Source organism: Pteropus alecto, unplaced genomic scaffold (assembly GCF_000325575.1).
Source record: "Pteropus alecto unplaced genomic scaffold, ASM32557v1 scaffold7, whole genome shotgun sequence".
Classification (NCBI taxonomy): Eukaryota; Metazoa; Chordata; class Mammalia; order Chiroptera; family Pteropodidae; genus Pteropus; species Pteropus alecto.
Genome location: NW_006494614.1, coordinates 26,292,480 through 26,302,854, shown reverse-complemented (window position 1 = coordinate 26,302,854; position 10,375 = coordinate 26,292,480).

Below are 10,375 nucleotides of genomic sequence, written 5' to 3'. Positions count from 1 at the left end.
ATAATATAATATATTATCATCAAGTATTAAAGATTTACTTTTATAATCTTTTCATTAATAAATAGCCAATTTTAGAAAGTTTAATTGTAATATAATGGAAGGTTAGTTTCTTTTTTTAAAAATCAGATTTTATTCTGCACGTTTTTCTCATTTTTCTAATTTAATATCACTTTTTCTAGTGGTCATGGTCACATAAAATGTTCCTACTTTGAGTTTATTCACTAATTCATTCCTATGTTTTGGTCTTTGACTTTGTTTTACTTTACTTGGAGCTATTTGCTCATTCTTAAGAAATTCATTACTCTTGAAAATAATCAGACCAGTATTTAAGGCAATCGATGTGTTAATCATCGATTAACCTTGCTTCAAATAATGAAACTACAAGTTAGACCAATTTTACCAAGAGCTAGAGGTTTTAATATGGTGTTAATTAAATAAAACTAAAGGAAAAGAAACATATATTTATATTAATTCATATTTTCAATTCAAATGGTGACTGACAACTATGATTCTGTAATACATATTGACATCTATAATGTTATTATTTCATTGGTCTAGTTATAATAATTTAATAGTAAGCATTAAGCATGTACATAAACATTAAAAAAATAAAAGCTAATGATACACAGTTATAAGAAATTACTTCTAATATTAAGATATGTTTTTTTTTTTAATAAAAAGAAGTTTTTACATATGTTTTGATCTTCATTTTAGGTGATTCTGAGTAACTTTAATACGCTTTGTTCTCAGATATTCATTGAAAATCAAGAGTATTAAAACATGTGTGACATGGAAGTGTTGAAAAGGAAACTGTTTCACCTCTGATTTATATTTCATATTAATAAGCAAGCTGATAATATAAGTTAAAGACACGAATGAAACCATTAATTTCTTTACAAGAGACTTTAAAAAGTTAATTTACTAATATTCAGAATTAATAATTAAATAGAACATAGAACAAAATAAAGTTATTATTTTAAGAAATATTGTTAGTGCATATGTATTGATAAAATGTTTAATAATATCTAATTTTAAATTATGTAAAATTAGCAATGCATATCCTACATAAAATCATAGGCCATTATTTAAGATTTTTATTTTTAAATATTTCCTTGACATGTCTCCCTTGCTGATTCTAATATTATAAATCACCAAAATACAGATAAGTATAGCATCAAATGAAGTTCATTGAGTTAATGACCAGATATTTATAAAGCTGTGGTATTATGCTGTCATTTATCTTTTCTTGTGGCAACTATTGTTGTAAGTTACAGAAGGAATATAAAAAAGCAAGCAGTTCTCAAGCCTTTAGGCACGAGAGAGAAAGAGGCCTATAAATTTAATGGAACAACTTTTACGGTTTATATCAGCCATAAAGGGATGACTAAATTGAGACAAGAATGAGCCAGAATCATTTATCCTTCTCTGTCAACTCTCTCTGGGACTCTTTCTCCTTTCCTCAATTGGTTAGTCTATTGCTTTCTTCTTATAGGTTGGAAACAGAAAGAGAACTTTTAGAGATGAGAAATTTGGAGTTTATTTTAACTTCAGACTGAGAGAAAAGAAAAAGTCCGAGTTCTGGGTTCAGGAGCTGGTGGAGTTGATCTTCTACAATCGCCTCCCCCAATGCTAAATCACATCCTAAAACTTGGCTGTATTTTTCAGTGTTCTCTTTTCACAGGAACTTAGTATAAAGTGAGAAACAACTGAAACATTGTCTAGGAGGAACTAACATTAGAGACACTTTGTAGTCTAATTATTGTTTAAAAATTATTACCTTAACACTTAAATCTCCTATATGTAAATTAATGCTTACTCTCTGAAACCAGTTTTCTTAAAATGCATTTATTCCAGATGCCTTCATAGCTCAAAATAAATTGAGTAATTTTGCAAGAGTGATTGAACATAGATCCATTTGTCTCTGCAGCATAACTCATGGGCATATCTTTCATGAATTCTCACTTGCAGATTCTTTGTACAGAGTTGCTGTGCCTAGAAGAGAGTCTGGCACATAACAGGTAATTAATTATTACCTTTTGAAAGAATAATTGGAGGGAAAATGGGCTTTGGTGTCAAAAACCTATCTAATTTATTCTTCATTTTGCCAATTAATCAGTTTTTTTTTTAAACTTGAGTCTGCACATTCAACCAAAAGTGTAAATATTTTCTGAATTAAAAGTAATGTATATAAATATCTTAAAATATATCTAGGACACAGTAGAAATTCAATGAGAAACAAACAGTGTGTTCTGTTTATATTTGGAGTAGAATAAGATAGAGAAGAGTAGATACACCCTTGTTTGTTTCTTTCATAAACTAGTATAACTCACCTTTCTTGAACATAGGCATATGTGGATTGGGAAGCAAGGGAATAATAGTAATATCCTTATGGAATTATTTCCAAGGGAATAATAATAATTTCGAAGAATGTTCTGCTTTCAAGAATTAATGCTTATTATTTTTAAAATATTAACTACAGATAAATGAATGATATTGTAGATAATAGACAGATATTCTAATACAGATAGCAATTTAAGTAAAAAAATAATATCAAATTCAAAACCTCATAGTATAGTAAAAAAAAATTTTTTTAAATCTTTAATTTTTAAATAAAGTTATGATATTAGACACACAAGAGAGACACTTGGCAATAATAACATCTCAAACACATGCAAAAGCAATGAAAGTTTCTCTGAGAGGTTATCAGTAGTTGTAATAAAATGTTTAAATTAAACTCAAATTGTATTTTAGAATGACTGATATTGTGGTGTTTAGGAGTTTGGTATCCGGAATCTTTACCTTCTCATATGCTACCTGATAATGGCAAAAGGAATTCTGCAGATGTGTTAAAGTTATGGACCTTGAGATGGAGAGATTATCCTGGATTACCTGCATGGTTCCAATCTAATCACATGAGCTCTTAAATGAGGAAAACTTTCCCCAACTAAAGTCAGAAAGATGTCATGGAAAACTTAGGAAGAGGAGAGATTCAAAGCCTAAGATTTCAAACTACTGTTGATGGTTCTGAAGATGAAGAAAATGGGTCAAAAACAAGGAATGTTGGCAGCCTCTGGAGGCTGAGAAAGACTCCAGCCCTACAAAACAGTAAGAAAACAGAGATTTCAGCTTCACAACATAACATACTGAAATCAGCTAACAACCTAAATGATCAAGGAAACAGATTTTCTCTTAGAGACCACCTTGAAAGAATGCAGCCCTGCTAACACCTTGACTTCTACCTGGAGAGACTAAGAGTAAGGAAACTAGCTGAACTCACCTAATTTCTGGCCTACTGAAACTGTGAGATAATAAATCTATGTTGTCTTAAGCCATTAAATTTGTTGTAATTTGCTCTGGCAGCAACAGAAAACTAATAAAGGCATAACAAAGAATTTGGATAATTACATACTTCTACACTTTTCATTTGCTTTCTTTCAGATTCTTCTATTATAAACAACAGAAACATATTAATAATTCTGTGACTTTTCTCAGTTAGCAAAAAGAAAACTCAGTGTGAAATGTTAATATAATATATATATTTTAAGGCAAAAACCGTTTAAAAATATTATATAATGATAACTTACATATTTCATATTTTTATGTTTACTGCATAAATCAAATTTAGAGTTAGAGGTAAGCTTCTGTAAAGTAAGTACAATTGCTTACATGTAAATTAAGAAACCACATCATTAGTTGAGTATAATTTTTTTGTGTTTTAAATTTGAAATTATGCCAAGAGTGATTTCCATTTAATTCACTAGTAAAGCATTCAAGGAACTGCGAGACCAACGTTTGTGAAGACCATCATTGTGGCTGTTGAGGTTTCCAGTTTTCAAAAAGAATAATGGATGAAAAAGAAAGTTACGATTAAGTGAGTGGTGAAGTCAATGACTATTTACAATGTGGTAGACACTGCTTAATTCTCACAACATAGAGACTTAGTCACAAAATGCTATGGTAGGTAATGTGCCCTGAATCATACAAGCATTATGGGGTAGAGATGGAATTCAAACTCTTTTCAGAGCCCTAACACTTAATTTCTACCCTCACTAAAATACAAGAAGTCCTGAAATTTCTATGAGCAGCAACAATAAAAAGGGAGCACAATGAACTGTAACTCAGTGATATGGAGGTTATGAAAGTGCCTGCTGCAATGCTGAATGTAAAATGAACATGTACTTTGTTCTTAAATACTTATCTGAACGCTTTATAGAAACCAGTTTTTCTTTTCTCATTTACTAATAGGTAGACTGGTGTTTTTGATTTCTACTTGGCAGTTTAATGCATTATGGAAGTTTAAATAGTAGAATAAAATTTAAAACCATTATCTATTAATTATTTTCAAGTATATGAAGGATTTCCTTGGTATAAGTATGTATGTTATTATTCATATTCTATCATATTCCAAATTTTGTTCTATGCTGCAAGTTGGCATATCAAATGCCATTGTCAGTTTCCATTGAAAAGTCAGCATTGTTGTTTGTGCCAATTTTTGAGAGAAAGAAATATGCATTCTGAGCAAAGTGTTACATATGTATTAAGTTATTAATTACTTGTTCTGTTGTTCAATGACTATAAAATATAATTTATTCCACCAAATAAGTTATATTTTCTTCTGAAGTAGAAACATGGAATAGAAGAATTAGAATACATCTTATGACTTTCAGTTTAACTTCCGTATTCCATAGGTAGAGTATTTGAGTCCAAGATAATAAATGATTTGCCTAGAGTTTTAGAGCATACTAAGAAATATGATATGTTTAGGATCATAACTAAGGATCCCTAAGTTCACATTTCATATGGATATATAATTAATAGAGTGAAAACATTAATGTTACAAAGAAAAGTACCAGTATGTATAGAAATTCATTAAATACATGTTTAATAGTAAATCAGAGGTCAAAAAGATATGCTAGTTTAAAAATACCATATAATGTATTTTTCTCCCTAACTATATTATAACCATTACATTGTTAAAGCTATGTTTTTTTCTGAATTATTCATGATAAGTTTTATTTTTCTGATTTTTATGTCTTTCTTTCTCATTTAGATCTACCAATAATTCACATCTTAGTTCACTTTCCTCTCCTCACTTGTCTCAGCAGGGTTAGGATATAAAAGTAACATTTTACCTTCCTGCAGTGTGCAATATTTCATTTTGTAATTTTTTGAAAAAGATACCTTAAAAAAATTCAGTATACTTGACAGAATGAATTTTGTCCCTAACCTATAAGGACCATAGACTTATAAATAACAGATAGTTTTCAAAAGAATTTTTATTTCATTTCGCATTATTTCATTTAATTTTTCCATCAATCTGTAAAGATAGGCAAGGCAGGTTTTATTATCTTTTTTTTTTTTTCATTAATGAGAAAACTTGGCATTAGAAGGTCAAGTGACTTGACCATGGTCCCACTGGTATTAAGTAGTCGAGCTGACTGTAAACCGACTATTTCTATTATCTACAAGTATTCTTACTAGAGCTTATTGAGATCATCGTTCTTACTTTATAATAGCTACCTAGAACATACACTTTAAAATAAATACCCTCCCATCTCACCTACCCCAAGAAAAAGCCACACATAAACCGTTTCCCATTTATTAAACTCCTCTAAAGCAGGGACTAGCAAACTACCACACACAGGCCAAATTTGGAGTGCTGCCTATTTTTTCAAATAAATCTTATTAAAACACAGCCACATCCATTCATTTAGATATTTTCTATGGCTATTTTCCCACTTCAATGGCATAACTGAATAGCTAGGACAGAGACCACATGGCCTACAAACCCTCCCATGTTTATTGTTTGGCCCTTTGCATTAAATGTTTGCTGACCGTTGCTGTAGAGCATGAAAGCTAAAACATATTTCCAGTCTTGTGTATATTATTCTTTAAGAAACTGCAGAAATCTCTGGATGAAGATCCCAGGAAATGGTATTAAAAGGAATAGACTTGACTAGCGTGACTCTTCTTTCCTTTCCTTTCCTGTACTTCCTTCTCCCTACATATATATAAATCTGGAGTTGCAGTAGTTACTTCATATCATTGAAGTGACAAGCATAAGGATAAATGATGATTTGGTAGAAGGAAGAAAAGAGCTTGGATGACTGAATGCATTATGTAGCAACTTCAATAGCAGCCTTGGACTTCCTGGATTTATAAAGAATTTCCTATAACTTTAAGACAATATTAGTTCTTTTTTTAAAAATTTTTTTGCAAGAAAAAAAAAAAACATTTATAATGGTTGCACCAACATTTACTGGAGCCATAATAATGTTAGCTTCTATATTAATATGACATTGCTCCAGTGTTAGCATCTTTATAGCTCTATCTACCCTTACTCCATGGGTGATCATATCTAGTCTCATGAAGACAGACCCTATTTATAAATTTATTAATCTTGAAGCTATCATAAATCCAGTCATATATCCAACTCACTATGCAAGACCTGGTCCTCTTGAAGAATTTTCCATTCCATAAAATAGTAATTTTCATTTCCAGTTGCTTAAGCCAACAACTTTGGATTCATCTCTTTGCAACCTTACATTCAATATTTTAGAAAATCTAGTTGACGGTCGAAATATATCTAGAATTTCAGCTTTCCACATCTTCTCCACTATCACCTTGTTTAAGGCACCATCATCTCTTGCCTGTATTATTACAATACCTCCTAACTCTGCTTCTATGTTTGAGTCATTAAGTCTGTTCTCTATATCACAGCCAGAATGATCCAGTAAAAATGAAAAGAAGATGATGTAACTTCTCTGCCCAAAATGTTCCAATGATTTGCTATTTTTCTTAAGTAACAGTCAATCCTGACAATGACCTATGAGGCATTTTGCAATTAACCCCATCTTTCATTCCCAACCCTTCCCTCTCTGTTATCTCTCTGACCTCATCTTGCCATAGATTCTCCTTCACTCCCTACCTTCTGGCTATCCTGGTTTGCTTGCTGCTTTTCTAGAATATGTTATTCATCCTCCTGTTTTAGAGTCTTTGCTCTGACTCTTCTTTTTGTTCACATTGTTACTCACTCAAATAGTCACATGAAGAGTCTCTCTCTTCAAATTTCTGCTCACATGTAATCCTCTCAGTTGTATCTCCCTTAATTATTCTGTATAAACTTGTAAACCATTAACCACCCCATCCATCATCAGAATTGTTTACATTCTCTATTCCTTTTCTGTGTTTTCTATTTTCTATCACATATTTTTATTTGTTATGTATAATTTATATTTTGTAAAATATATAATAATAGTTATAAGTGATTGTTTTATTTTTCTTCTTAATATTTATTTCTTCTATACTATTATATAATACACTATTATTAAAATTATAGATATAAATGATAGATATAGATGAGACAGAGATAGAGATGGAGATAGAGATAGAGATAAAGATAGAGATCGATAGAGATAGAGATATATATCTGACTTGGATTTAAGCTCCATGAAGGTAGAGATTTTGTTTATTTATTCATAGAGAATCCCCTGATCTTTGAACAAAGTCTTAGCAAAGAATTTAATGTGTATTTTCTCACTTAATCTTCATGTGTTGGTGAGGTAAAAAGTTATTGTTCCCATTAATAAAAGAATAAACTGAAGCTTGTTATATTTAAATGACTTGCTATTGATCACACAGCTAGTGAGTAGTTTTGCCAAGATTTTAACTTAGAAACTATGAATTTCAGGTGACCCTCTTAATTATGATGTTCTACTGTCCTCTCCGCTGTGAATATAATTCAGGCAACAAAGAATATATTTCAAGCAACAGACATAGTAAAAAAAAAAAATGGAGACTGGTAGGATACTGGAGCAAGTAGATATAAACTATTTTAAAGCAATATTCTCTTGTTAAATTAAAGAGGAAAGTAAATAATTTCATGATCAAATAAAGAGACAAAAAAGCTAAAAAAACTTATAGTTAATATAATAATAGGAGAAAATACTCCATTTAAAATTAGTTAGTTGAAGGAAGTGTAGAAAAAGGAGGAAAAGAAGAACTATATTAAGAAAGTTGCAGGTAGAATTTTTTAGTTTGGAAAACGAAGAAAAGTTATGCAGGAAAGTATTAATGGGCCATTTCTAGAAGACAGAACAACTTGTGTATGTCTGTGTATTCACTCAGAAAACATTTGCTTACCTCCATATAGAGAACATGGATTAACTAAATGCATCTCTTTTTTCAAGACTTTAATAAAATTATGGCAAAGTAATACTATTAATGTGAAAACTCACGGAATTGTGACAGAAGCAATTGAGACACATTTTTAGAAGGTAATCGCTATTTAGCAGAGCCAAAGATGATGAAACCTGGGATTCTTTACAGTATAATACTAATGGATGGTGAAAGGCTCTGAACCAGGAAGCAAATGCTGCCATAGAAAGCAGAGGATGAGGCAATGTCCTGAAAACACAGAATCTGTTTATTTCTTCAGGACATTTATCTTTACCTCAAGTGTACAGATTCCCTCACTTTTTGAGATCAGTATTTTATTTTCTAGACAGAGATGAAGCAGAGATTTTAACCTTGAGTACCCAGGTATAGCTGAGAGTAAGGCAAAAGGCTAAAAACAAGGAGATTTAATGAAAACTGTTTTGTCTTGCTCAGTTTCTTCTTGTCACTCATATTAACACATCTCATGGAGGAATCCGATCTTCTCCCAAATTAGCAAGTGCCCTGCCCTTAGCTGTAGTTTAATAATTTTTTTTCTGTGTAATAAATGAGATAAATAACAAATGGAGCTGTAATGGACTTTTAAAACAGGCAGCCCAACTTTAAGAGGCTCTTTGAAAGCCTTCCATAGAAAATTAAGAAAAACATTCTAATAGTAATTGATTTATAAACATCCTACAAATAAAAATAACTGTAATATCAAATAACAAAACAGTACTTTGCTATTTATAGAATAAATTTTCCCATCCCATTATATTATAAATATATAAACTCAAATGTCATGCTGGAAAAAAATATTAATGAAGTGTCAGCAGTAACCCAATAGGTCCATGAAAGAGCTTCAACATGGCAGGAATCCTCTAAAATTAATATGGAAAGTTGTATTTGTACTTTCCTAATGATACTGTTCATGAGAATATCCCTAAATAAATTTCAAGAAAATTCCTGCATAAGAATAAATGTTTATTTTTCTTAGAAACTTTTTAATAACATAGGGTATTTATTACCCATGTATACATCTCCAATTGCCATTGAAGCTAAGATTAACCACTCTTTTGTTTGTCTTAAAAGTATTTTACATCATCATTCTCAAAGGATATTTTTCAAGGCACATAGAATTCAATATTGAGCTTTGTTATTATTGTTATTATTCTATTGTTTTTGTTTTCTTTCAGCATGTTCAGAACATCATTTCACTATTTTCTGGCTTTTATTGATGCTATTGACAGTCCCCTTTCAATTTAATGTTTTCTCTGTGCTATTTAAAAAAGTAAGATTTTTCATTGTGTATTCGATTAGCTACAGTTTCATTACAAAGTTCCTCATTGCAGATTTGTTTTAATTTATCTTTCTTGAAATTACTTGGGACCCTTGACTATGTGGATTTTTGTCACTGAATATTTCTGTAAATTATGTCATGATATTTTTTAATATTATCTCTGCCTCATTCCTTCTCTTTCTCCTTTGGGGGCTTCAATTTAAATTATGGTATATACTCTCACTCTATCCTCTATATTTGAAAATTCCGATAGGAGCTATTTCTTGACCCTATATCCCTATATTTTTTAAGATTATTTTTCTGTATTTTCCTTTTTTTTTTTTTTGTCTGCCATGCTAGTGGCATTTAACTTAGCTAAAAATATGTTTTCACGTATGCATCCCTATATAATTTCAGGTTATAGCTGACTGAAAAAGAAATTTGTACAAGATTTGGAAGGCAGAAAGAAGGCAATAACCATCATTTCTATGGTTTTACTCATAACAAATGTTTCATTCTTTTACTCATAGTGGTACTACTTCCATGATTAAACCCTAACTGTACTGAATACTATTTTCCTACACTTTTTAAAAGTTCAATAACTTTGCTTTCTGCTGTTTGCAATTTTCTGTGCGGTCCATTTATTCATTTTTAAAATTTTATTTATTAAGTTTTTGAGTTCTATATGTTCTTTACAACCTATTTTTCACATCAGCAATGTCATTTTTTTGTATGTCCCTATTCTCGTGGATATATTCAATTTCTGATTTTATTTAATTTAAGATGTTTAATTGCTGCTTCCCTGATCTCTTGGGTTCTAACTGCCTTTCTGGACTGGGATTGGTCCTGTATAAGCTTCTAGACACAGAGTTACATAATGAAAAGAGCATAGGCTTTAGAATCAGACACAACTGGGCTAGAATCCCACTTGCCCAGTGCTCT